A 14,013-nucleotide genomic window follows, 5' to 3' on the forward strand; every position below is an offset into this window, starting at 1 on the left:
TACGGAGAGACTTTTTACAGCCACCTCAATTAAAACACTACACTATGAAAGTTTGTAGTCAGCTACTACTAGCCGATGGTAAAGTAAACTAAGCAAATGATTTAACAGATATTTTCCAGCAAACATATCAAACTCTCAAACGTACACTTAAAGACAACGAGATTTCATAAAGATAACGTAGCGACGACTACGTGTTACGTATACCATACAAGGACTTTAATAGTATGCATCTTAATGGAAAGATTATTATTTTTACTTTACTACTGATCATCTTTCAAGGTGTGCTAACAGGAATATTAAAGATAACGTAGCGACGACTACGTGTTACGTATACCATACAAGGACTTTAATAGTATGCATCTTAATCGAAAGATTATCATTTTTACTTTACTAATGATCATCATTCAAGGTGTGCTAACAGGAATATTGCCGCTGGGAGAGATTGTTTTACTAATAACGCCCCCGTAAAGTTCCGCTTTGATCTAATATATTCTTTGTACAACTTGTTTCTTGAAAGCAATAAACGACGATATTTTCAAACAAGGAAGATGTTTTTTGTATAAGATCTATTGCATACTGTATGAAATTTAATATCCCATTGACACCTTTATTTGTTTGTTTATTTCATTGCGTGTGATTCAAGTCAGGTTGTATGTGTTTCGCGTTCTACAGCCTATTATTAAAACGTTACGATTTACAATATATATTGTCATTTATTTTGCATTAATTCAGGTACATCAATGTGTGTAGGTGTAATGTGTTTATGCGAGTTATGTGCTTTTTCCATTTTTTGTCGTATTTCCATATCTGGTCGCTGCTGGATGGTTCCCATGACTCACGGTGGTATTAGCTCGTTTACGAGTATAAAGAATTGCCATCTGTTCCATGTTAATATGTGACGATTTACTAGCAAGTACTAAATTTAAACCAAACTTTTATTGCATTCCTATCTTTGAACATGTTTAGTAACTATCAAATGTCTTCCTGTAATTTAGCAGTGTGTGCTGATACATTTGCCTGTCGTTTTTGACCACGGAGTCCTTTCGATGTGATTATGCAGTAAGTACGATGGCACCTGTTTCATTACCGCTCAAAAATTAACTCGAACCGAGTTTACTAATGTTATCCCTTGTTACGGTCTATGCTTAAAAATGGTCTCATATACTTTATTACCTATTCAAACAGCAATGTAAGGGTTACCTACAGTACGACGGCTGTTAAAATTTCTCCCTGTATTTGGTTCGTGTTGTTATATCTGCTAGTCGGTCCATTGTATAACAGATTTTCGCTTGAGCCGGTATTAGGAAACGATAGTGATAGCTGCATTTGTCATTGCCTCTCAGAAACAGACAACAGACTAAACCACACTGGGTTTGCTACTACATGTATTGTACTTGGTTTTGTTCTATGCGTCCAAATGAACTTATAAATTTTATGAACTATCACAACAGCAGAGAAGATGCCTTAAGGTAGTTCTGCAAGTTTAAAAGAAATATTTTTCTACATTGTAGAATTTTATTAAAACCATATTTTTTTTCATCCGTACATGTAGGAAAATCAGCAAGTAAAAAAAGATCTTCTGTTTGAATTTTTGTTAGACCAATTTGAAAATATTGGTCCTCTGGTCAATCTTTACAATGTGCTCCTAAAGGAAATTCGCTCATTTGTAATATTTTCACGCACAATGTAGATTTCAATGAAACTTTTCATAGTTGTAGATGTACTATTTCAAATCATATACTCATTGACAAGTAGAATGTATAAGTCCATGTGCTATTTTCTTCACAATCCGCCCAAAATCCTTTGGCTTAATTTCATTATTGCTTATTTTATGTCATTATTTTGATTTTTTACGAAGAAATATATCTATCGTCAAAAATTTACACTAAGAGAAACAAAAGCTCCGACTGTTTTACATTTAATACTAGGGACGTAATACATTCCCTACCCATAAAACGGCTACCAGGCATTATCATAGGTTTTCCTGATAATTGCCGTTACGCCGTCACATCCTGTAAATCAAACGAACAGAACTACCTTCAGTTCAGTGCAGTGTGGTGGCCGTAAAACTTCTTTCCGTACTTTGACTCAAGACTTTTTGTATCTGCATAACAGATTTCATGTAAGTCAGGCATGGAGATATGAGGCTGGTTTTCACTTCATTTTCTCTCATTAACAGACTCAGTCAAACCGAACATGCTACTATTTTACAAAAGATGTTTCTAGGGTGTTAGCTAATGCTACATTCATGGAAACATCAATTTTTGACGGACGACCGATTTTAAAGTAGAATATTAAAAATTATCTCCTTTATGGTATTTATTTTTGAAGAACAATATCAAGAAATAAAAACAGAGATTTAAGTCTTTAGGTTAACAAATCAATGTGTTTAACTCTCACTTTAAATATTGCTTTAAGCTCGAGGTAATGAAATACAATGTTCAAGTACAACGCCCTATTTCGCAAAGTTAAATTGTATTCAGAATTGTTTAATGGCTATCAACAAAATGAAAATTGTGACAGTTATATTATCTCAATAGACCGGAAGCCATACAGAGGAATGTCTCAGCTTTAGGAAACCATTAAAGTCGTACCGTATATATATTTGAGAAGGTGTACGAAAATAGGATGACTAAAACGATGTGTCAATATAAAATAATTATATGCAGACTTAACACAGTCGCTTTAAACTAGATTCAGTGTAGTAATAAAACGTAAAAGCAAGAACATAACGTCAGTCAGCGCGCCGGTAAATCGTTTGCAGCAGGGACGCGCCGATGGGTTTACACTTTTCAACGACAATAAACTCTGTTAACTTTAAAACTAAAGACGACCGAGTCAGTTCTGCAAATGCCAAAAAAGAAAATCAAAGCCGACATTGAATGAAAATAGCAAACATCTTGTTTCTGTTTTACAGTCTCAGATCTTCAACAAATTGCTTTATTTTACCACATGCCCGACAAGCGTACATATATTTACGACAACCTTCCTTTTTGTCTCTGTTTCTTAAAGCATTTGTCATAATTTGTGAAATTTGATTTAAGGATGACGTGGTGTCGGAAATCTATTTTCCTGATGGGTAGCAATCCAAAAATCAGTTATATTGTGACATATAACTCGTTTAGCATTTGAGAAATGATGGTTGTCTTACAGACAATGGAACTCCATGTTAACCTTATTTAGCTGACATGTTTCTGCATACTTTAATAGTCTAAGAGAATATTAATATTAAAGCAATGCTTTATATAATAAATTTCCAAAACAGGCCAGGTAATTATCATATTACGAATTTGGACAATGACAAACATAGTAACAAGCATTGTTTTCTTCGAGAAGATTAAATAGCATAATATTATCAAATATTCACCCTATTCTCAAAATGCTAATGGCATGCTATGTAACTTTTAATTTGCTTTTAAGAGTTTTTCTAAAATTTATCAACTATCTTAATTACAGTATTGTTGTGTGGCGTTACTACAAGTTCACTCCATACTAAAATATTGTTTCTTCCTTCTAGTTCTTTGGGATCACATAGTTCATTTAATGTTTCTGTAAAACAGTTACGCTTCAGACGGTGCTCGAAGGCGTGAGTGGTGTTGAACACTTCGTTACGTCTCATGAACAGACTCCAAGAAATCGAATCTGCTGTTGTTGTTCTTTTGTGCTTTTAATGGGTATTATTGTAGATGATCGTAGGAAAAGGAAAATAATAATGTTGTTTTGAAGGATATTTGAAGCATTCCCCAGGAGACAGTTTTATGTGTGGTAACATACCTGATTGTGATAATTACATGGATAATGCCAATACAGAGCACAGTGTATATTACACCTCCGTTGTTTACACTATAATTGCACCATAGCATATCGATGAATATGTTGCATTTATTACGAATCAGTTTTTGTCCTTGAATTCATCAGAAAGATTGCGTTTCAGTTTAAAGCTTACAGTTAGAACTTCTGAGACAAATAAGATGAAATAATATAATTTTCTGAACTCTTATTTTGTGTTAAGGACATTAGCAGTCTTTGAAAAATATTACATACGATTATCTCTTTATACCGTAAGTTAAAAGGCTGAGGATACGTCGTAGATATTGTTTTACAACGGTCCTTCCCAAACCTGAGGTAAAATATTACTGATTTCGGTAGACAGTGAAGAGACAGGTCTGAGTAGATGTAAGTCACAAGTGGATTGTATCTTTGCTTATCCTTAGGGGTGTAGTCAATCACCAGATACGTACTTTGCTCATCGACGTTTACATTATATTCTCTTTTTATCATTTTTTATCAGTCATCAGAAATTAAATCTTTGTTTAATTTTTATATCTATCTATTATATTAACATAGCATTTCACTTTTGTAAAAATGGTTCAGATTTGTAGTGTTCGTCTTTAAACTTTAAACAGGCCATTTATTAAACGGAGAGACTACCTTCCATAATTTGTAATAGAGACCAAACTTTGTTTCTTGGTATATAATACAGAGACATTAAAATAATCTTATTTTTCCATGATCCACCGAGTCAAAAAATAGATATCAATTAAACAACCTTAAGCAAATTTTGTTATTTTATGCCCAGAAGCTACTATCATTTAATAGCACGAAGTTAAGACATGATAAGAAAAAGCTGCTTATGCCCTCCAAGAACAAGAAAAAAATAGGATATTTAATGTAAATATTGCATTGTGCTCATGTTTTCTCCATTTGGTTTGCAGGTTAAAGACAATAACTGAGATTTATCAGTGCAAATTAAATATCATAAAATACAATGACAGAAAATCCATAAATTGCAAGAAAATGGATAAAATAAATTCAGTTATATATTTTAAGCTTGCACATATGATGCTTGTCTGAACCAAAAATAGAAAGTTAAGTGGCTCCCTGGAGAACACACAGCTAAAAATCTTACAAGTTCACGTCTGAATCCGTTATATGTCCTTCGTGAAGGATATAAGCAAATTGTTTCATAGTGGTATAGACTGGCACATCGAAACAATTTCGGAAGAACATTTAAACTTGAAGGCTCTAAATGTCAAATTTTGGTTTGAAGCGAGAGCAAATATACATTATAATTATACTTTTGCTTTAACCTGAATCCATCACATAATTATTTTGATATATGCATATATTATTCTCGCGACAAGCTTCATGTATCGGAATGTTGCAAATAAACATATATTTATTTTATATCGCTTTGTTTATCCTTATATTGATACATATGTTCCTTTCAGGAAACATTTAAGATTTTATATTGATATCGATGTGTACGTTTCTAATGCAATTAAGTTTTCATAGGTTTAAAATGTAATGCCAAAAAAACTTCCCTTTATATTATTTTTTTGCCGTAAAAAGATAAAACTGTAGCTTAAATTATTGTACCAATTTTGCACAATGCGAGAGATTTATATTTCAATTTCAATTTGGTTCGTCGACTTGCCTCTAGAACATCAGCTTGATGCAACTTTATTGAACTGGACTGTCCTTAATCAAAGTCTACAAGCATGTTTCTGTTTTTTAGAAGTATGTACAAGGCGTACATATGTACACAGGGATGTCAGTTAAGCGTTCGTCTTAGGCGTCTGCTTATGGTATTTTATTCACAGAGGTGTATACGGTTGCAAACTGCTGAAAAACCTGGTTTACGTGACATTGCTCTTTATGTTTTGTTTTGATATTCTATTGCTCACAACTTTGAAATCTCAGTAACATTTAAGTCGTAATCTCATATAAACATATTTGTGCAAGTATGATACATTGACCTCTTTTGGTGAGGTGCAACACTTTATGTATGCTTTTTTGCGGAGTATCAGTCTACTCGTAGGCATCGTAATCGAACGCGGTAGCATAAATCAAAAGGGAATGGAGACCACTCATTGATAGATCTAGTAATGTTTGCAAGATAATGATTTTGGAAATTGTATCACAAAAAGTGACATAATGATGTTTCTCCTTTTTTATTTCAGTTAAACTGTTTCTGTAATTTGATTTAAATATACAATTTATTAATATAATAATTTATTTTATTCCTCACAATATGCAGCATTAATCTTTAATAATGAAAAAAGTGAGCTGTTGCCGTATTTGCAATTTATCAAAGGTCAAACAGAATGTGTACGGCATTGATTTTCTAACCAACATCTGCGAACATCTTTTGTAACGTTGATTTGTATAGGTTACAATGTCATATGCCTTTGGAAAATTAGGCATAACCCCGATCTTTCAATCTCAACATATGCCAAAAAACTCTCCCGAGACCACAAAATTTTGTGATATGTAATTATACCGTTGTCATGTGAAAAGAGTATCTTCAGCATTTGGAAAAATCAATATTCAATCATTGCCCTCTATTCTTCAGCAACAAAAATATTTACAATATACTTGTTTAACTATGGTCATTTTGCTGAGAAATACTGAGGCCTTGTTAAGAAGGGAAGAGACGATAATGTTTTGAATTCTCCAAAATATCTATATCAATACCTTACATAAATCTTGAAAATATAAACACAAATTTGTTACAATACGATCTTTATGGGAAACTAATTTTGAATGTAATAAGTTTGTAATTTCAAATAATGGTCACTACTAGTTGTATTTTATATAGGAATTTTACCAGAATGCGTCTGTGAATCTAGCATAAAAGATAGTACATAGGCATTTTAAGCAAGTGATGGAGGTGTACATTTATTTGAAATGTGTTGTTGAGAATTATGCTCAATGTCCAATGAGAACCTTCCAGACAGAAATATTCCAAAATCTTTCTGCTGGAAAGAACCCGGAATCCCAGTCAGGTTAAACTAACTTAAGGAGGTTTTGGAGTCTATTACGAAACCACAGAAATATTTGGTAAAAATATCTTTACCAACAATATTCATGTCCATTACATGTTCTACTGTATTGTCCCATACAACTGGATACTTAAACTATTCTCAAAAAGTTGACCGCCTTTAAAAATGAATTTCATTTGTAAGGAAATGAAAATAACAAAATGCTTCGACCCAGTTATGTGAAGTTTCAGCACTGGAGCATAATTACAAATACATAATGAAAATATGAAGCAGTTCTTTGAAAATGGTGAGTTCCAAAAAGGCGTTGAACTGTCCAAACGTGTGACCCCTTTATGCAGTACTTTACTGTAATTCAATGTACATATCAGTAAACTGAAAGTTGTCCTATAGAGTAATATACATGTTTTATATGCTATTCAATTTTCATATAAAACAACCGTTTCTTTATCTGATTTGGTGCTGTTTGATTTTGTTTTCAAAATATGACACTATCCGTTAAGGATCACACTATTACTAATTATTATGTATAGAAAAGATACGCCTTAAACCTTATAGTTAATTTCCTAACTTTAAAATAGTAATAATAGTTATCTAAATGATTATACTAGTACTGTCTTACGAAAACAGTTACTGATGCATACAGTAACGTCATCAAGCTATGGTTCTTTATATTTCATATTACATTTCATATTCTATAATCAAGGACAAATATCCAGTAGGCAAATTCACTTTCCAACGACGCAGCCTATACAGTCGTGTGTGTATAGATGTGTAAATGATTGACGTTTACACAAAAATGTCACCTTGGAGTTAGAGTTAAAACTGATTAGGGTTCGCGCCAAATCTCATTCAAAATTTCTACCATGCTCCGTTACAACCGGACAATGTAAATAAAAGTAAGTTAAATTGTGAATTAAGATATGTGCAACTGCAAAGAAATCTTCCAAAATGGAATTACTATATCTAATAAACGCAAAGAAACGTTCTAGTCTTCCAAAGGATCTTTTTCCAGATTTTATTAACTATCACAACAGCAATCTGTAAGTGCCGTGTGGCGGCTGTAAAAGTACTCCCCGTACTTGAATTCAGTGTTGTTATATGTTCTGGTTCTTTGGGATCATGGAGTCCATTCAACATCTGTGTAATAGAGTTTCGCTTAAGCCGGTGCTAGGGGGCACGAGAGGTATTGCACATTTCATTACCTCTCATGAACAGACTCAATCAAACCGAGTCTGCTATCATTCTGTTTGGTTGCTTTCTTTGCTGCCAAAGGATCTTTTCCAAGATTTTATTTTCCATCTGTCTGATCGACTTTCAGTTACAAATTAAATCTCTGCTCAATAAGAATAATTAGTAAATCGCAGTGTGAATAGCTTTTATCAAACTAGATTTACGACTGGGTGACAACTTTCCTTACAAGTAATATAGCTTTATAATTTGTCATGAGGGGTCCCACTTACTAAGACGTTCAAATCGTCCTTTAGGCCATTAACTTTGCGTGACAAATCCGATTTCAATTTTGATTAAACGAAATTGACATCTGCTGTCTATTATTACGAGAGAAAATAAAGAGCATAATTAATAATATCAGCTGCAAACGTTCGTCTCACGGTATAGACTAACATATGACAGTAAATAAGCACAAGACAGTATTCCAGAAGTAACAATATTAGGAATTACACCTATCGGGAGTGGAATTATATTGTGATAACAAGACCAATTTATCTGCATCATCGCGGTTGTCAATTTATATGTGTTTGTAAATTCAGATGATAACTTGGGCGAAAACTTCAATTTCTTGTCATCCTTTTGACGCATAGAGGGCAAACAAGCAAAATAATCGGGGGATCGGTTTGACTGGTCATTTTTGGAAACGAAAAATATGCATATCCCTCACGCTATATAGCACTGGGTTAAGATATAAGACAGAATGCCAGCAACCAGAAAATGTAACAATAGAGAGTCAGTATGGAGAGACTTTTTATTGCCGCGTCGTTTTCCATTGGAACTCTTCTTTAGTGGCAGGGGGCAGTTACGTGATGTGGGCCGGGTACGTTGTTATTTCTTTAAATAAAATATGTAGATGTATGTCAGACCTTTATATTCGACTGGTTATTTATGAAGTTTATAGAACTATGGATTCCTGCGGACGAGTAGTTGTGTAACATAAACGAATAACTAAATCAATTTCTCCGTGTAGATGGTCGGGTCTAAAGTCTTACCTGAGGTATCAGAAGTCGAACGAAATGGAAACAGTTGTCCATCCATTTAGATTCAGCTCAATTTTGCGCAATAAGTAAGCGGTTATGAAAACTTTTCTTACCGCTATTATTTTTGTATGATCACATGCTTTAAAACTATACATATGTTTTAGGTATTTGCAGATAATGCGGGACAGGTCGCGCAAAGTGTGCATTACGGCTATTTGTGCCTCAAAATTTAGTGACCTTAAACCTGAGTTTTACTCGTTTTATTATAAAAACAACGGAATCGACAGGCTAAAGTGTCACATGATGAAGTGCTAAGTATATGCAATACATTCGCTATACATTTTCAAAGTTATACTTTTTATGACTTTTTTCGCACTTGTTTCAAAGCAAATTTGTGGTTCTTTTTTTTTATTTTACCGTCCCCTACCCCCATAAGTTATGAAAATTGATAAGGATAAAGAGTGTTAGCCCAATAAATTGATTTAGTAACATATATTTTACAGTCAATCTATTATACTCTCAAAAGAACACTAAGTCTTGTAGATAAAGACATTTCATAAAGATACGTGTAAAGTATACCATACCGTAACTTTAGTAACATGCTTGTTAATGGAATAATTAAGTCTTTTGTTTTATTCATGATTATCATTCAATTCCTGCAAACAGGAATATTGCCGCTGACAGATATTTTGTACAAATATCGTCCCAGTAAAGACCCACATTGATTTGATGTATTCTTTGTACAACTCGTTTCTGGATACCAAAAAACGATGATATACAGAAAAGGACGATGTTTGTTGCATTCTGTATGAAAACTAATATCCCAGTAACACCTTTATGTGTTTGTTAATTTAATTGCATTCAATTTGTCGTTCTAGTTTCAAGTCAGGTTGTATGTGTTTTGCGGTCTACGTGTAGTCTGCCTTCTTTTTCGACGTTAAAGGTGGTCAAGCACAATTGAGCAACATTTTAGGATATTTTTCATTTTTTGTTAGAGTTTTAATTTTGGAAACAAAAGGACCCGTTTCAAATTCTTAATTATTCTTAACAAATCAATGTGTTTTAAGCGCTCACTTTACATATTGCTTTAAGCTCGAGTTAGTGAAAAACACGTACAAAGCTCTTAGCAATAATAAGATATTTCATAATGTTAAAATGTGTTCGGAATTGAAAACTTTCTAACAATAAAACTAACAGTCATTAAAAATAAAGAGATTGTGACATTAGGATTGTCTCAGTAGATGAGAAGCCATACGGAGAGGGAAACCATTAAAGCCATATTGCCGCAGATATATTAGAGAAGGCGTTTGACAGTAGAATGACATATGATATACAAATATGGCACAGTCGTTTTAAACTAGATTCAAAGTAGTAATACAAAATGTAAAAGCAATAGTATAATTTTGTGAACGCACTGGTAAATCGTATTGCAGCAGGGACGCAAAGAACGGACATCTACACTTTCCAACAAAAATAAACTACATTCACAGTAAAACTATATCATGAGAAGAAATGAAGACCAGTGAGTCAGTATTTTGCCTAGCAAACGTATTTCCAGATAGTCTGTAATACTGTTGTCACTTAATTTCCGTTTGACGGCTGGATAAAGTATCCCCGTACTTGGAGTCAGTGTTGTATTTTCTGGTCCTTTGTGATCATGGAGTAGATTCCATTTTCACCTATGCTGCTGCTAGGGGGACGTGAGGGGTGTTGCACATCCAAAACCTCTCATGAATAGTCTCAAAGAAACCGAGTATGCTATTATGCTCTTTGTTGCGTTCTATGCTCTCAAAGGATCTTTTCACGTCTTTTACTATAATGAATAAACACAAGCTTTATATGAATCATTAAATTACATTTATTCATACAGATTTAATCAAATATACCTGAATATCAATGTGGACTAAAATATTGTATTTAGGTGAATAGAAAGTCATTTTGATATTCTCATGACAAAACATCAGTTATATTCCAATTTCATATTGAAAACAATTTTTTTTAAATTTACATTGAATGAAAATGGCAAACTTCTTGTTGCTTGTTTTTACAATCGCAGATTTTTAACGGGTCGTTTTATTACACTACATGCATGACAAGCATAGAAAAATTTACGACAATCGTCGACGCGTTTTTTCCTAAAGCATTTGTCATAATTTGTGGAAGTTGATTTAAGGATAATGATTTGGTGTCGGAAATGTATTTCCTGATGTGCAGCAATCTAATAATCAGTTATATTGTGTCCGATAACTCATTATATATTTAAAAAGAACTGGTTGTTTTACAAAAGTGGAGTGTGTGCGTGTATGTGTTTGGGTTTAACGGCTTTTTCAAAAGAAATTCAGTCATATAACCGGTATCTACTTGTAGCAGTGAGCACAATGCCCAACTTTATAGTGCTGCCTCACATGAATATCACGCGGTAGGCACGTGACATGATACATCACCCCGTCACATTATACTGACACCGGGCTGATCAGTCCTAGCTCTATTCTCTTAATGCTGAGGGCAAAGCGAGGAAGCTACTGGTGTCATTTTTATGTCTTTGGTATGACGCGGCCGGGCATCGAACCCACTACCTTCCACACTTTACAAAAGTGGAAAATCCACAGGTCGCTCATTTCGACAAAAATGAAAATGTTGCAGGATTCGTTTGTTTGAGTCTGTACATTGGCGGTGGTGAATATGCAAGCTACCGTCCACGCAATCTAGTCCCGGGTTAAGCAGACCGCAACATAAACACATGTTACAATTACCAAAATATAATTTAGAGACCCGCAGATGTATTCATACGGCGGTACACATGGAACTTTCTATGATGCACATGGTGCAATTCCATGAAAAGGTCCCAGGTTAAAAGAATATGTCTGCCCTAAGCGAAACAACAAAGGGCAAACCTAAACAAACTGGATTTGAGGTTATGGAGACTGCTTATCACAGAAACTGCCAAAAGACAAAATTAAAAAGCAGGCAACATATCCAAAGGGTGATTAAACACCAAAGCTATTAAAGCGGGAGAATTGTAACCACCCAAGCCGAAATGTTTAAGCTGAAAAAGTAAACAGTACCACTAACACAATATAAATGTCGTGCCGAAATATCCAAAAAGACTTTTCTGCTCATATGAATACCGAATGTTAACATTGATACGATACTTTATATCATAAATTTCCAAAATCAATCAAGTTCTTATTGTCGTCTAAATTTGGAAAATAACAAACATATTAAGAAAATTGATTTCTTCGAGAAATACAAAGAAAACCAATTTGTGAAATATTTATGTTTCATATATATTCTTTATTATGTCAAAATGCTAATGAAATATCATATGCAACTCATGATATGCATCTTAGAGTTTTTTTAAATATTTGTTTATAACTATCATGAAGCAGCAGTCTTTGTTGTTGTTGTGCGGTGACTGTAAAACGTCAACGTTCTTGAACTTACGATATGTCTAGCTTCTGGATCTTCTGGATCGTGAAGTTGATATTTCTTAAGCTTCAGGCGGTGCCAGAAGGCGTGCGTGGTGTCTCATGAACAGAATCTGCTTTGCATTTTATGCACTTAACATTACAGCAAATCTATAACTGTATTACGCTTATTAAAATACAGTATGTGACCTTGAATTCATCAGAAAGACTGAGTTTCAATTTCAAGTTTCATTCAGAACTTTTGAAACAAAAACAAAAGAGATGAAATAACATAATTATCTGAACCCTTGTTTCGCTTTTATGAGTTTTAATATTTCTCTTAAATCACGCTTTCTCTACAGATTTATCTTATCATCGTAATCCAGTTAACTACATGTAATAGCTTCTTCTCATGACAATAAGTTAGAACGATTAAAAAGTCACTGTTGTGTTATGAAACATGATAACAGAGACAGTGTATATGCATATTTGGAACCATTTCCAATGTGTAGCGGGTTCGGACGTGAATGTAATGCAGGATTAATACCAACTTGAAGTGGTTGATTTGTTGTGAGATATGCACACTTCTCTGTACTGCTAGACGCTTTGCCATACTGTGGTGGTAGTTTATTAGTATCTACCTACCTATCGATCCAATCTATCCATCCGTCCATCCATCCATTCATCTATCTGTCTTTCATTAATATTGTAAGCGCTCCATTTCCTACCTTCTTGTTTGAATAAAGTATTAAAATCCATATTTCCGAGACAAGGAACTTAAAAGTAAATAAAATCAAATATAACTTATTCTGAAAAAAAAAAAACTGTTGTTATATAGAGAAGTTGCTATGAGTGCCCGTGTATCTTTTACATAACTAATCGTTATTTATATGACGGATAATCATTAGGCTAGGTCCGATATACAAAGACATACACATGATGAAGATAAAACTATAACTTTGCAAAATGTAGATTATAGTTTAAAGCAATGTTGGTACTTTGCTGTACTTTGACCAAAATAACCAAAAAGAAAAAATAAGCACACGACCGTGTGTGTAACCATAGCCCTAATTATAACCGCAAAAAAAAAAATAAATTTATGCAACTGTCAAGCGTTATTTTAAAAACGTCTGGAGTCCCGCATTTCAAACTTTTTTGATAAACGAATACATTTTTAGTGTATGATTATTCTCAGCTGAAAATAAAACTTTAAACAATAATAATTTAAACAAATTGTGACTTCATATCTAATTAACGCTTGAATGTTGCACTTTCTCAATCCCTTAAAAATATTGAAATTTAGTGAAGGTATCTGCTTACATTTTACATATTTTTTGTTATACAGGCAAAGTATATCTTCATTTTGACGACATTAATCCCCTTTGAAAAGTCACAAGAAATGCGCGTCAATTTCAAGAACGTTGTAATAAAATGAGAGGTGATGATAACAATGACGCTATTTGTAACACTGTCTGAGAAATAACTGAACAAATTCAAGTTTATGTTTAATACTTTTTCTAACAAATGGTCATCATATTATTATCTTACTTCGTATAGTTATTGTAAATACAGACCTCCACGAATTTCTTTAAGATAAGGTATTCTCTTTAT

The sequence above is a fragment of the Mercenaria mercenaria genome, chromosome 11 (genome assembly GCF_021730395.1).
Source record: "Mercenaria mercenaria strain notata chromosome 11, MADL_Memer_1, whole genome shotgun sequence".
NCBI lineage: Eukaryota > Metazoa > Mollusca > Bivalvia > Venerida > Veneridae > Mercenaria > Mercenaria mercenaria.